The 15,153-nt window shown below is 44.6% G+C and overlaps 1 protein-coding gene across 1 annotated transcript in view; it reads right to left on the reverse strand.

Moving 5' to 3' along the window:
* ANXA4 (annexin A4) overlaps positions 1–14,171 on the reverse strand; it is a 73,520-nt gene extending 59,349 nt beyond the window's left edge. The window contains exon 1 of the mRNA XM_029232344.1: positions 14,027–14,171. The gene's annotated coding sequence lies outside the window, so the exon portion shown is untranslated. The remainder of the gene's footprint in view (positions 1–14,026) is intronic.
* Between the last annotated feature and the right edge of the window lie 982 nt (positions 14,172–15,153).

The raw sequence follows: 15,153 nt of genomic DNA on the forward strand, positions 1-15,153 counted from the left end.
CAGAAGCATTATGACTGGCACAGTAAGGAAAAAGAGATTCAATTGGCATAAGAGTTAGTGAATTAACTGGGACAGGTGCAGTTTTAAAAGTGATATGCTGGGACTTCCCTAATGGTCCAGTGGGGAAGACTCTGCACTCCCAATGCAGGGGGCCTGGGTTCCATCCCTGGTCGGGGAATTAGATCCCACATGCCGTAACTGAAAAGATCCTGCATGCCACAACTGAAACCCAGCGCGGCCAAAATAAGTAAGTAAGTAAATAAATAAATATTTTTTAAAATAAAAAATAAATAAAATAAAAGTGATGTGCTTTTCAGTTTAAAGTCAAATCAATTCTAAAAAAGATGAACCAGGTTTTTCAATGTGGATGCAAATATTAAAGGAAAATTATTTTTTGGTACTTAAGTTTTTTGGAAAACTTTTATGTATGGTTGAAATAATGTGAGTATGTGAATCTACATGAAAACTAAATTTTATTAAATCTAAATGCAGATCAAGTATTTCTGATGAAACTTCAGCAATAGAATTCAGATGTTCTGTCAGTGTAAAATACACACCGGTTTGTTAAGACTTAGTATGAAAAGAATACTGTAAAATACCTCATTAATCATTTCTTACACTGATTATACATTGAAATGATAATACTTTGAATCTATTGGGTAAGATAATTGATATTATTAATTTCACCTGTATCTTTTTATTTTTTAAAATTTGACTACTAGATAATTCAAACTTACATTTGTGGCTCACTTTATATTTCTATTACATACCTTGTGTAATAATTGTGAGAGCTATTTTTGAGCACTTATAATGTGTCAGACACTGTTCTAAACACTACGTGAATGATTATCTCAGATTACCTCTTTTAGATCTCACCAAGAAAATTATTTATCTTCTTGGTGCCTTAATTTCCCCATTTGTTAAAAAAAGAAAGAAAAACACATAACGGGTCTATGACAAAAGAACAAAAGCCTCAGAATATTTAAAGGCAAAGCTTATCCCTGAAAATAACTCACTTAATTATTCATAAGAAACATTCAGGGAACCATTGGCAGAAGAACACATTCTAAATAGGAGGAGAAAATGATTAGCATAGTAACATCAAGAAATCCTTTGAGACTAAAGAGTTTGGCTTAAATATTCTGTATTCAGCACATCAAGGCCGAGATTAATTTTCTCTGATCACCCTTTTCCTCCCTCCCGAGTGGCAAGAGATTTTTTTTTTTTTGGTTTAATTTTTATAAGAAATTTACTTTTGAAAAACAGTGACTTTTTTTTTTTTTGGCTGCGTTTGGTCTTCGTTGCTGCGCGCCGGCTTTCTCTAGTTGTGGCGAGCGGGGGCTACTCGTCGTTGCGGTGCGTGGGCTTCTCATTGCAGTGGCTTCTCTTGTTGCAGAGCAAGGGCTCTAGGCACGCGGGCTTCAGTAGTTGCGGCTCGCAGGCTCAGTAGTTGTGGCGCACGGGCTTAGTTGCTCTGTGGCATGTAGGATCTTCCTGGACCAGGGCTCGAACCCGTGTCCCCTGCATTGGCAGGCAGATTCTTAACCACTGCTCCACCTGGGAAGTCCCGTGGCAAGAGATTTTATTTTTAAAACACTCGTGTATTTAAGAGGGCTTACCAAATCACATCTAAATAATATTCTTTTCACTACTGTTTGGATTCAACTATTTTTTCCCCCATAAAAATAAATCCTCCAGGGCTTCCCTGGTGGCGCAGTGGTTGGGAGTCTGCCTGCCGATGCAGGGGACACGGGTTCGTGCCCCGGTCCGGGAGGATCCCACATGCCGCGGAGCGGCTGGGCCCGTGAGCCATGGCTGCTGAGCCTGCGCGTCCGGAGCCTGTGCTCCGCAGCGAGACAGGCCACAGCGGTGAGAGGCCCGTGTACCGCAAAAAAATAATAATAATAAATAAATAAATAAATCCTCCAGCAGGAGTCCTTCTAAAAGACATGGAGACTATCTGCAGAGATCATAAAAAATCTAATATTAACACCTTAAGAGGGACTTCCCTGGTGGTCCAGTGGTAAAGAATCCACCTTACAATGCAGGGGACACGGGTTTGATCCCTGGTCAGGGAACTAAGATCCCGCGTGCCGCGGGGATAGTGGCCCATGCGCCACAACTACTGAGCTCACAGCGCCTCAACTAAAGAGCCCGCGAGCTGCAAACTACAGAGCCCACGCACTCTGTAGCCTACGCGCCACAATTTGAGAAGAGAAAACCCCCACACCTCAACTAGAGAGAAGCCCAGGAGCTGCAATGAAAGATCCCGCGTGCATTAACAACAACCCCAGCACATGCTGCAACTAAGACCCAACGAAGCCAAAAATAATAATAATAATAATAAATAAATTAAAAAAACACCTTAAGAGATCACAGAAAAGATAAAACAGAAAATACTGGGTAGCTTTTAAAAAATAACCTTTATTTATTATAAAATGTACATGGCAGACAATTTATTATTTGGTTTTATTTCTGTTTTAGCAACCTCAGGATTTTGTAATTGTAACAATGACGTATGGATCCAGGATAGTTAGCATTAATTTTATTTGTCACCTCTCTTTCCCTCCAGTTGTTATTATTTAAGTTGCCTGCATGGTCTGATAAACTTGTTTCCCAAACCCAGTGAGAACGTGGGGAGAGGTAGAATTTTCCAGTGCAGTGCTAATAATTATGGATCTTTCCTACAAATGGAAAAGATCAACTTTCATAGAATTTTAGAGACTATAAGCTCTTAAGTAATCACATCTATTTCCCCCTTTGATTTTATTTTGTAAATTATTACGTCAACTTTAAGCACTGAAAAGGTCATTTTAAAAAAATGTAAACTTACCATCAACTTTCACTTACTGTTTGTTCCAATCTTTTAGCACAGTTGTAATCACAGTATGTATATCATTTTATGTTCTACTCTCTCCTCTTAATTTTCCTAATTCTACACAATCATCATATTTATTATTTTACTAAATTTACATTCTTCCACTGTATTGATATAATTTATTCAATGTCCCTCTACTATTGGTTGTTCAGGTTTTTTTATGCTATGACTACAATCTTTAGAGTTAGCATTGTAGATTTTATTCTTCTTTTGACCTATTCCTTGTGATATCTGATAATATATTTCCAGTTGTCCTCCAAAGTTAAAAGGATATCCAAATCCCAGCCAGCCATAAGCTTGTTTGCTTGCTTTATTTATTTATTTACTATTTATTTATAATTTAATATTTAGGAGGTGTAGTACTGAACCTTACCGTTGGTTTAACTTGCTTTTTTGAATGCGTAGCAGGAACACTCTCTTCTCTTTTTCCACTTGTATCCTTCTTTGTGAATTATCTGTTTGCATTTTTTGCCCATTTTTGGGATCTTGGTGCTTCACTAACACATTTCTAGAAATTATGAATATATTATAAAATTTAATATTTTATATCAAGAATTTATTATGTATCTTTCCAATTTCATATCCTCCTTTTAGTACAGTCAAAATTCGTGAGAAAAATTGTAAATCATACCTTTGTACTTTGTACTCTTCCCGTCTTTTCCTTCGTACTCTTCCCTCTTATTATTACTTCAATGGTTAGAAAAGTCTCTTTTTTGGTGAAATGTTGATAATTGTTGAGTTGGGTGAGGAACAGGTATATGGGGCTTCATTTTAGTGTTCTCCCACTTTGGGTATATGTGGGGAAAAGTCCATAATGAAAACTTTTTTTAAAAAAGTATCTCTTCCCCATTGCTAGAACAAGTGCTTTATTTTATTTCTACTAGTTTTTCTCCCACCCCTTTCATGTTCCAGTTGAGAAAACTCTTGCCCAGGAGGTTAAAGTCACTCACTTACTATATGACTCATCCAGTTTCCTACCCACTAAACTTAGCCATCACGTCTTCTTTTTCAGGCATGGGGAAAACACCCAATGACATGGCTATCTGGAAACAGCTGGAATTCAATTCAAGAAAGTCTGGCTGGAAGATCCTAAGTAGCTGGTGCTTTATCCCTACAAGCTTACTCCAACCCTGCTCCACCAGTGAGACATGAGGAGACCAGGGGTGTGCTAATAATCTAACAGCCAGCTCTCCAGGGAAAGAAAACCCTGGTTTGTCTCCATTTCTTTGGTGTAAATATTTCCAACATGACCAATTTCAACTTACTTATGTGGTGTCACTGAACTTGGAGCTGGGAATAAGTAGGCAGTAGTACACCATTATATAGTATTTCCACCACACAGATATAAGAGACCATATATAATAGTAAAATGTAGTAAAATAATTGGAAAGTGATGGGTTGTTTTAAATAAAACATTTAAAAATAAATACATAAAACTTATTTATAAATATGCCTATTTTAATGTAATGTATTTACGCCTAAGTTCATTTTAACTGAATTTTTAAAAATTGATTTATTTTATTTATTTATTTTTGGCTGTGTTGGGTCTTCGTTGCTGCACGTGGGCTTTCTCTAGTTGCGGCGAGCGGGGGCTACTCTTCCTTGCGGTGCGTGGGCTTCTCATTGCGGTGGCTTCTCTTCTTGCAGAGCAAGGGCTCTAGGAGTGCAGGCTTCAGTAGCTGTGGCACGCGGGCTCAGTAGTTGTGGATTGCGGGCTCTGGAGCACAGACTCAGTAGTTGTGGCCCACGGGCTTAGTTGCTCCATGGCTTGTGGGATCTTCCCGGACCAGGACTTGAACCCGTGTCCCCTGCATCGGCAGGCGGATTCTTAACCACTGCGCCACCAGGGAAGCCCTAACTGAATTTTAAATAGTGGCTATATTTAACAATCAGCTTGCAAAACCCCTGAACATTTAACAACCACCTCTGATGGATTGATACAAGAACGCTCCAGCACACCACTGGGAGAACAGAGATGAAGGATGATTTTCTTTTTAATTGTGGTAAAATAAGCATAACAAAACTTACCATTTTAACAATTTTTAAATGTACAATTCAGTGGCATTAATTACATTCCCAATATCATGCAACCATCACCACATCCCAAACAGAAACCCTGTACCCATTAAATAATAACTCGATATTCCCCCCTCACCCCAGCCTCGGCTAACCATCATTCTACTTCCTGTCTCTATGAATTTGAATTTGGCTTTTCTAGGCATCCCCTATATGTGGAATCATATTTGTTCTTTTGTGTCTGGATTATTTCACCTGGCATAATGTTCTCAAAGTTCTTCTATCAATATGTTTGAGCACATATCAGAAATTCATTCCTTCTTAAGGTAAAAGCAGGAGTTTAAGACCAATATTTAAGGCCACCTTTAGTGCCCAGACAACCATGCTTGGCCTGCAGGGAGGGCGTGTGGATGCCATTTCATCTTCTCACTTCTGAGGAATAAGCCTTCCCCAGATTCACTGAAGTACAGAAAACCCTGGGAATCCAGTCCACCCAAAGCATGGCTCTGGTGGGGAGGTCACAGGCAGCTTTAATAGGGAGCACAAAAGAACCTGAAAAAGGTAGAAGGTGCCATGTGCATGACTAAAATCCCACTATGTTTATCTTTTCAATAAATCCAGACCAGTATTTCAACCTAAAAGAAGTTCACACAACCTAGTGGCTGTGAAAGTGTGGTTCCCAGGCCAAGAATGTCACCATCAACTGAGAATTTGTTAAAAGTGTAAATTCTCAGGCCCAACCTCAGACCTACAGAATCCAAAACTCTGGGGCTGGGGTCCAGCAATTTAGTTTTTAAGAAGCCCACCAGGTGATTCTGATGCATTCTCAAATTTGAGAACCACTGCTTTAGAGTAATGATTCTAGATTCCAACTACTGATGCCTAAAATGGTCCCCAAACCATCCCATGGGCATTTTATAAGTGCAGATTCCCACTCATGATCTTACACCAAGAGTAAGGTAATGGGGGGAAAAACAGGCAAAATTTTATTAATGGAAGGGGGGGTATCATAACATTAACACCGTTTAATATATACAAGCATAGCTAGGCCTAAATATGACTCAGGAAATATGTTTGCCAAAGATTATTTAAACAGTAGAGTTCTCAAAACCACCCACTGCAAACATGCTTTACTTCTGGCAGGCCTGAGCTGTTAATTTATAAGATCTGTGAAACTCCAAATTCAAGTCTCCTCCTACATGTGAGTGCTGGTCTAGGCTATAAAGGAGGACATGCGGCGCTGGAGGTAGGAGGCTGGGAATCCAGAACAAGGGCGGAGCTCCAGTCCCTGCTCCAAGATTCACCCCCACTGTGAGAGCCAGTTTATTCTGGCATAAATCTGAGATAGTTGTGTCTATTGTGCAGGACTTCTGCCAGGATTAGCAATAATGTCAATCCCCATCATACCCTCCTTCCTCATTAAGAGAACCTTCATGAGTTGACAGACTGGGTTTGGTAAACCAGGAAGGTGGGACTCCCCAGGAAGAAATAATGACTGGTCCAAGGCAAGCCCATTCCAACCACCACAATGGTCTATGAGTGGCCATGTGACACACTCTGGCCAATGAGAAATAAAGGCAAGCCTGCCAAGGGGCTTGGAGACAGAGTGTCCCCCAGGCTAAAACAGATAGAGTCAGCCTACCAACTTCCTCCTTCCTTGGGGCCTTGGATGATGTCAGGACTTGGCGTCTGGAGCTATGGCTTGAAAAAGATTCTAATTAGTACAGAGGGTAAAGCACCTAGCACGGTACCTGGGAAAAGTCCTCAAACTTTAGTGTGCCCAAAAATCACTCAGAGAGTGTTTAGAAAAATGGATTTGGGGGATGCTAGACTCTAGAGCTTGAGTCAGTAAATCTTGGGTGGGGCTCAAAGACCTTATGTAATCAAGTTCCAATAAGCACCCCTGCTTATTCTCCTCACACCCAGTTCCAGGCCCTAATTCTCATTTAGGTGGTCCCTGCATGAGACCCCCCCATTCCAAAACTGCCACTTGCTGTGTGGGCAGGCACTCATCGTCTTTACTTAAATAGTTATTTTGCCCCAATCAGGTACTAGGCATTGTGAGAGAAACAGAGACGAAGAAGATCTTGCTAACCAATCCAATGACAAAGCAGCGCTCGGCAACTATTATAAAACCTTCAGGGTAGCGAGAGACTACAGACTAAGTCGTCCCACCACCACCCAAGAGAGTCAAAAAGCTCTCATTTGATAAAAGCTTAGAAAGACAGACAGGATTTAAACAGCAAAGAGGTCTGTAGGCAAAGACAGTAAAAATGAAGCCTCAGCTCTGATTATGAATGGTAAGACTTATTTGGAAAAGAGTATAGTTGACCCTTGAACAATACAGGTTTGAACTTCCCCAGAGCCACTTATACCTGAGCTTTTTTCACTAAATTCTACTGCACCAGTATGCCATCCACACATGGTTGAATCCGCGGATGTAGAACCAAGGATACTGAGGAACCAAGGATAAGTGGATGGACTGTAAAGTGATACGTGGATTTTCAACCGTGCAGGAAGTGAACAACCCCCGAGTTGTTCAAGGGTCAAATGCATTAAGTGTGGAGTTGGGCTGGTTTAAGGACATGAAGAGAGTAGAGATAAAGGCTGGAACAGTCATTTTCAAAAATGGGTCATTCTGTGGGGCTTGGAGGTTGGACTGAATTTTCCAGGCCATGAAAAATAGCACATTCATTCAGCATCCCTTTGGTGAGCACCTACTGTGCACTGGGCCAGAGGACGGGGGGCACATGGCCCTGCCCTCAGAGGAGCTCAAAGCTGAGGGGAGGGCACAGGCCTGTAATCAGGCACAAAAGTGTAAGCATTCCTGTGGTAGGGGAATCACAGGGAGACAGGAGCACCCAGGGGTGACCCCTCACCCAGATTAAGCCAATCAGGGGTGAAGACTATATCTAAGCCAAACCTTAAAGAGTTGGCCTAGTGTAGGGCAGGGAAGCAGGGAGCCTTGTTTTTCCAAGGCTGAATCTCTTCCTTCCTGGTACCCAGAGCTTCCTTTTTATTTAAAAACATTTATCACATAACTGTGCTAAGCATTGGAGCAGATGCAAAAGAAAACAGGGATTTATAACCTAGGCCAGCAGTTTGTACTATGGGATGCCTGGACTCTCTAAGACCTATCCCCCAATAATTGGTCCTGTCTCCCATGGGCCTACAGAATGGCCTTAATTTCCCTGCTGCTCTGGCCGCTGGGACTAGTCCTGCTCTGGCTGACATGCCACTCCTCCACTGTGCCTGGTCTTGCTTTCTCATCCCCATGCCTGTGCATAAGCCCTTCTTCTCCTAGCCCATCTCCAGGATGGTTCCTCCTCCAGGAAGCCTCCTCTGACCACCCAGGATGGAGTTAGGTATACCCGCTCAGTTCTATGGCAGTCTGTGCATAGTGTATCAAATCATTTATCATGCAATGATAAATGCAGTGAGGCAATGGAGTGAACCTCTGCAGACTGCCCTGTGCCCCAGCCTCAGGGCCCACCTGTCGGGACAGGACACTCTGGGAGGCAGCAGCATCTTCTGTACTTCTCAAACTGGATGACTGCTGACCAGAGGCCAAGTGACCAGCTCAAAATGGACTTATTTGCTTAAAACTAATCGAAGTCACCTTTACCCAGCATTGCCTGGTTAAGTGGTTCTGGAGGTTGTGAAGCCCCTGTAGTTATAGACATCTTTGTATCTAACTGCCTGGCTGAGAGCAGGTTTAATAAACGTATTTGGCTTCTGTTAAAAAAAAAAATTGCATGCAATTGTATGATTTTTTAATTGTTGATTTGCTTGTTTGTCTCCCTAAGGATGGGGTCTTGGTATTTTATCCTTGAATAGCTAGCATATGTATAATAAATGAATGAACTTTTTGCCATTTGGCGGGGGCCACTGACATCCCGCCTACCACCTGAAGACCCTTCTCTGAGGTGCTGAGCTGCCTCTCTTGCCCCTAGATGCTGCCCCAAGTCTTGCTCCCATAGGGATGCACCACCAGCATCATGACACAGCACATCATCCTCGTTTGATGTTTGCTCCACTCCCCACCTAACAGCTGGGACTCCCTGCCTACTTAGAATGACCCAGATGACATCAAATCCATCTTGGACCAGTGGTGTGGACATAGCCTCTACCTCTTTACCTCTGAAAAAGTCCAACCCCGTAGTCAGCTTAATCTACCAGCCCTGCCTTCTCACGCTGATTCCCCGCTTTTAACCCATTATATAGTATAACAGAGTAGTAAGCACAGGAGATAGAATCAGACTGCCAAGTTCAAATCTTGGCTCTACCAATTGATAGTATGTGATGTCGAGCAACTTCCTCAATCCCTTTGTGCCTCAGTTTCTGCATCAGTATAATGGAGACGACATTAGCAGGACCCACCTAACATAGGTGAAAATTTTTTAAAAAGTAACATGCCATAAATTTGGCACAGGGTCAGGTTCATAGGGGACACTAGGTTTCAGCCTACAGAGAGGCAGAGACCTCACAGACTAAGCCGCAGAAGGAGGTCCAGGCTCTGAAGCCAGAGCCAGGTCTCTGAGTGCCCATGACCTGATATCACTGAGGACTTTCTCTGACAAAGCGACCTGCCCCAGCAGGTCTATCTAGTCTACAAGCTGTGCCTTATCCCATCTACCTCCTCTCTCTGCTTCTGCAGCTAAAAGCACATGGAACCATCGGACCATTTAAATGCAGAACTTTCCCCACCATGCAAGTCAAGGCACCTTACAATATTTTTGCAACCAGTTAAAGTATAGCCAGATGAAATGTATGGAAACCAAAGCACATTCCATGCTAGCTCTTTGTATACAAATAAGAAAGTATATGACCATATATTAATTTTAAGGTTGGAAAACTTGATAATTGTACATTCTTCATTTCTGTTTCATTCTCCCTCTTCACAAGCAGTGTTAAATGGACAGGTGCTATCTGTAACTCTCTGTTTTAAAAAGCTGACAATACATGAACATGATAAAAAAAAACAAAACTCAAATAGTACCAAAAAGTATATGTTGATAAGTCTGTAAGAACTTCACCTCCCTCCAACTACAGTGGCAGTCATAATTTTCCTGTGTATCCTTTCAGAAGTATTTATGCATTAACAAGTACCTAAGAATATAAATAGCCTCCACGATTCTTATATACAGAAATGTTAGCATATCTTGTAAAACTGTATTTTGCTTTAAATATATGTATATACATCTTCAATATCATTCTATATCTGTTCCTATCAACCTGCACCACTTTTTTTTTTTTTTGCGGTACGCAGGCCTCTCACTGTTGTGGCCTCTCCCGGTGCGGAGCACAGGCTCCAGACGCGCAGGTTCAGCGGCCATGGCTCACAGGTCCAGCCGCTCCGCGGCATGTGGGATCTTCCCGGACCGGGGCACGAACCCGTGTCCCCTGCATCGGCAGGCGGACTCTCAACCACTGCGCCACCAGGGAAGCCCCTGCACCACTTTTTAACAGCTGCATTGTATTGTGTTGCATGGATGTTCCATAACTTAACCAGTCCCTTACTGATATTTAGATCGTCTCCAAACTTTTGGTGCTACAGACAATGCTGCAATGTATATATCCCTGTACACATGTCTCCACACACATGTCCAAGTATACCTTTAAGATAAATTCCTAGTATTCAAATTGATGGAACAAAAGTAAATGGATTTAAAAATTTTGAGAAACATTGCCAAATTTTAGGGCAATTCTTAACACAATGTCTAGGCGTCCATGGTTGGGATTAGAAGGGTGTCCGTAAACCCCTTGAGACTGTATGGGAAAATGTCAAATGCATGTTTATTCTTCTCAAGAGAAGATTCGTGGCTTTAATCAGATTCTCAGGGACTTCCCTGGCGGTCCAGTGGTTAAGACTCTGCGTTTCCACTGCAGGGGGCACAGGTTCAGTTCCTGGTTGGGGAACTAAGATCCCACATGCTGTGTGGCACGGCCAAAAAATAAAAATAAATAAATAAAACAAGAAAAAATTTTCAAAGGGGTCTGTGACTCTAACAAGGATGAAAACCAGTGAGTCACTGGGTCCTTGTACAGCATCAAAAAGCGGCAATAACAGAAGCTGAAGCTAAGCAGGATCCAGAAAATGCCTTCCTGAGCCCCTTGGAGAGGAGTGAGAAGGCAGGTGCTGGGGGCTGTTGATATCACTGGGCTTGTGTCCACAAAGGACCTCCTCCAGAGGAGATGGCTCCACTACACAGGAATCAGGAGAACTTGTTCCCATTCACCACAGGGGCCCTCTACACTAGCTCCTGGTAATAATTTAATGTTACCTGTTGGGTGGTGGGGGGAGGTGAGTGCCTTAACCCAGAGGATTGAATCCACAGTGACTGGGCAGGGAGGTCTTTCTGATGACTTGACAAAAGTCCACTCATGGGGCCTCCTGATCTGTTTCAAGTCAGGCTGTTCATGCTGTGTTATGTCCAGGCCTTAAAGGGTTAATGATGTTGAGGGGGAAAAGGCAAAGGTCTTTTCCAGAGTAATTTACAGTCTGGCCTTTGGCTGCAATTTATCCTTGCTGCTGATTGCAGATAAAATGTTCCACATGAGTTTTATGTCTAGCAGTCCGGACCAAGAAGCAGAATGGCAATTTACTGACTCAAGCATCTTGAACCTTTAAAATAAATTCTTCAAAGGTGGTGGTACAGGTTCCCACAGCAAAGCTCTCTGTCCAGTTCAAACATAACTGAACACTAACAAGTTATTCCCAATAAAACCCATGACAGGCAGATTCCTGGGTCCCACCCTGTCATACTGATCAGAACTTTTGGGGCAAGAATCTGTGTGCTGTGCAAGCTTCCGGAGGGATGTACCTGAAGTTTGGAAACTATGGCTTTAGAAGTCATCTTAGTTTAACCTTGTCCCCTTCCCAGCTCCATCAGAAAGGGGCTGTTCGGCCTCTGCCCAGATATCTCTGGGGAGAGACTCCCGCCAGCTCCAAAGTCACCCAGCCTACGGGTTTCAAAAGCCACTTCCTTAAGTCCAACCAGAACCTGCCATCCAAAAATTCCTGCCCAGCTCTGCCCAGTGCCACAAAGAGTGAGTCTATTCCCTCATCCACAAGCCAAGCCCTTCCCGAATTTAGGGCCATTCACCTGTATCCCCACACTACTGCCAGGTCCAGTTCTTCCCACCATGGTTTACATATCAGCTTGACCAGAAGAAAGTTGAAAAGGCAAAGAAAAACATTGGTCAAGATTTAGTTAATAAGCCAGGAAGCCACAAATCCAAATGCCAAATCACTCTGAACCAAGCACTCTGACAGAGCCACAGTAGGACAGAGAGGATAACAGAACAGGCTTTAGTATCCAGCAGCTGGATTTAAATGTTTGCAAAGGGTCTGACCTTGACTAGGGACCACCACTTGGAGCCTCAGGATCCTCTTCTGTAAAACAAGCTTAATAACCCCGCCTCAGGTTGAAATAAAGATTAAACAAGTAACCTAGCACGGCTGTTACTCAAAGTCCCTCCATGGAGGATACTACAGCATCCACCAAACTGCCTCCATAAGTAGCCCTAAGTGCAGTAAAAGCAAACTCCCAAAGGTTAGGTTTGGGTCAAACTGCAGCCCAAAGCCCAGGCAAAAAGTTTAGAAGTGTCTGTTTTATACGAAGAAGGTATCTAAATTCTGAATCCTACTACAAAGTATATCTGTAATTGTTTTTGTATGAAAAGTGTTTTTATCCTCAAATACCTGGATAAAATTGACACCCAAGGAAAATTCCCCCTCTGGTTTATTCTGGAGCTACAAGTACTCCCTGGCACAAGGTCTGTTATCCCGGTGCCTGCCCCTCACCTCCATCTCTCTTGGAGAAGAGCAGCCTTAGTTTCCAAGCAGATGAGCAAGGTTGGGAAACAAATGAGCGGCTAGACATAAGCAAAGAAATGGGCCGCAAGATACAGTCTGAGGATGACCAAGCGGCTTCTCACCCTACAGATACTGAGGGCTGGTGTGCTCGGACTTGACTGCAATGTTACCCTCTAAATAGCTTTCAGAGAAAAATTATCCCTAACCAAATGCAAGAACATCTAGGTGGGAAATTCACAGACACCTTTGATCCAGTAGTTGTGTGTACGTCTGTGCCCGCACGTGTACCCCCAAAGCGATAGAAATCTGATCTAAGCTGATGTAGGGGATCCGGCCTTAGCCAGAAAGGGCTCTGGGAAGTCAGCCGGTCCTGGGCGGCTATGGTTACCCATTTCCTCATCCCTGTCCCCTTCCTCTGCTGCTTGCTCTTCCACCTCTGTCATCTGAGAATTCCCTGGCAACTAAAGAGCGAGGGCTTCCCTATCAAGAGAGTTACTTGCAATGTAAGGAGGAGGTGGAGGGTTCTAGAACTGATGGACAATGGGATGGATCATTTAGAGGGGGGGAACCCTATTCATTCTTCCCACTGTCAGCTGGAGAGAGCAGATGCCCAGTTTTCATGAAAGCTGTGGGTTACTCAGGACCCACATGCTCCCAACAGCTTACAGAAGACTTGCATCAATTTGGGAAGCACTTAAAATTGGGCAGATTGTTGAAAAGCAATAACCTCTTTGGTCCCAAAGTCTCCAGCTGGTTAAAACCATGACTGAAGAGCGAGGCTGTGCCATCGGCAGACTCTGGTCATGGATCTCATAATAATATCAGATTCCCATGTGCCAGGCATTGTGCTGAGCACGTTAGGTGCACACAGAGAGAAAGGGTAAGAGACTAGGAGAAAGGAGTACGTTTCTTAAACGGAGTAAAGAAAGAATTAAAAAAGCAAAACTTGGGTGTTGGACTGAGTCAGCTCCAGGGAATATTACTCAATCCTTTGTTTGTAATGCCTAAATCCAGCACCGTGCTTGGCACATGAACTCAATAAATAGCTGCGGTGCTCTCTAACTGGTGTACATCCTGAGCTGCATAAACCGCTCTGGAGGTCCTCCTGGAAGGTGCCGGTGGATAAGGGCGGTGTTTGCCTCTCCCTTGCCCACCCGGAGCGAGTCCGGCTCGCTCCACCCTGTGCCTGCCCGGGCGGGCCCGCAGGCCGGCCGGGGGCACCCCCTCCTGGGAGCGGTGCGGCGCCAGACCCGCCACCCCCGCGAGGCTTTCCCGGGCTGTTGCACCCCTTCCGGAGCCCGGGACCCCCTTACCTCTGGGGCCGAGACTGGACGGCGCTCCTTCTCTGCGGTCACCGAGATCACACCCTGGCGGGGCCGGGCAGCGGGTCTTATCACAGGCGGACCCGCCCCGCTTCGGGGTGGAGACTGAGCCCGAGTTCCTGGTTGTCCCTCTCTGCCCACGAGACCGGAAAAGCCTACGCGGGCGAAGCGCACCTGGACGCCGGCGCCGGGACCGCCGCGCCTGGCGCCCGCGGAGGGACTGCACCGGCCTCGAGCCCGCGCGTCGCGCTCTCGGCTTTGTCCCCAGCCTGGATCCCAGCCTGCCCGGCCCCGCCCAGGCCTGCTCGAGCTCCCTCGAGTCGAAGCAGTCGGACTCTCAGGTCTCCGGTGCTCGGGCGCCCCTACACCCTCGGAGGGCCGCGCCCCGGGACCTCTCTCGCACACACCCTGCGCCCACCGCGGCCGGAATTCCGGCAGAGAGTCAAAGCTTCCTCCCCGCGACATTGCACTTTCTCACGCCGGAAAAGTGGAAAGTGAAATCAGAACGGCACATTTCGTTTCCCTGTCAGCACTATACATACCCCAAAGTTACCCGTAGTTCCACTTATACCTTGAGAAAAGCCAAGTTCCCTTTCCTTGGGGAAACCTTTGGAAATGGGAGTTCGGAGCAGTCCCAGATCTTTCTCTCTACCATTACCTGGGTTCGCTGCTGGTCAAGTAGCTCCCGGGTTCGGCATTGAAGCAGCGCTCTCCCCTTATTATACAGTCTTTGTTCGTATCTGCCTCCCCGATTGGACTCAAACAAGGCACTGACTGGGTCTAAGTGGTCTTTGCGCTCACACCCAGTACCGTTCTGGCACTCGGTGAATGTCGCATAATGAACCTATTGGGTATATCGGCAAATCCGGATTTCATTTAACAGAGGGTAGGTAGCTTTGGGGAGGGTGTGTTTGTTTGTGTGTGTGTGTGTGTGTGTGTGTTTTAAGAATCGATTTTATTTTTTTATTTTTGGTTGCGTTGGGTCTTCGTTGCAGCGCACTGGCTTTCTCTAGTTGCAGCAAAGGGGGACTACTCTGCATTGCGGTGCGCAGGCTTCGCAGTGCGGTGGCTTCTCTTGTTGCGGAGCACCGGCTTTAGGAGCGTGGGCTTCAGGAGTT

Source organism: Monodon monoceros, unplaced genomic scaffold (genome assembly GCF_005190385.1).
Source record: "Monodon monoceros isolate NGI ecotype Baffin Bay Population unplaced genomic scaffold, NGI_Narwhal_1 Super_Scaffold_19, whole genome shotgun sequence".
Lineage (NCBI taxonomy): Eukaryota > Metazoa > Chordata > Mammalia > Artiodactyla > Monodontidae > Monodon > Monodon monoceros.